At 34.0% G+C, this 486-nt stretch overlaps 1 protein-coding gene across 1 annotated transcript in view; it reads right to left on the bottom strand.

The window, feature by feature from the left end:
* Positions 1-486, bottom strand: part of LOC119594151 (POU domain, class 2, transcription factor 2-like) — a gene marked incomplete in the record, with an annotated part of 67768 nt that overhangs the window by 66384 nt on the left and 898 nt on the right.

Raw genomic sequence — 486 nt, 5'->3', positions numbered from 1 at the left:
AACAAATTGTAAATTGCCAACAAATATTCACAAACACTTCACTTGACTCTGATTGTGTGAATTCCCACGCCATTTGCACGCGAAATTTGACAAAGATGCAAACCACATTTTTTTTAAGAATCTAAAAAAAAAATTAACCTGAGAGCGCGTGCACCTTCCTGAGTTTTGGGCTCACGTAAGTAAATTTGTCTCATTATACTCACTACTTGATTATTAATTCATTTGCATCACATGCCTATGATGAAAATGTTGGTGATAAAATAACTAGGGGAGCACAGACCGCTTTGTAATTGCATCATTAATAAGACACTGAGATGCAATGGATTATCAATTAATGAATCTAATTAATTTATCTTTTAAGACCAGGAAGGCTAATGTGATGTTGTCATCCTTCTCATGCTTAAGGATGTATGAAGCAGAAGTACTTTTGTGTTGCATTAGACAGTAACACTTATCACCCTTTAGAACACATTATTATGATAATCT

This window comes from Penaeus monodon, chromosome 33, assembly GCF_015228065.2.
Source record: "Penaeus monodon isolate SGIC_2016 chromosome 33, NSTDA_Pmon_1, whole genome shotgun sequence".
Taxonomy (NCBI): Eukaryota; Metazoa; Arthropoda; class Malacostraca; order Decapoda; family Penaeidae; genus Penaeus; species Penaeus monodon.
This window is presented reverse-complemented; position numbering and strand designations above follow the sequence as displayed.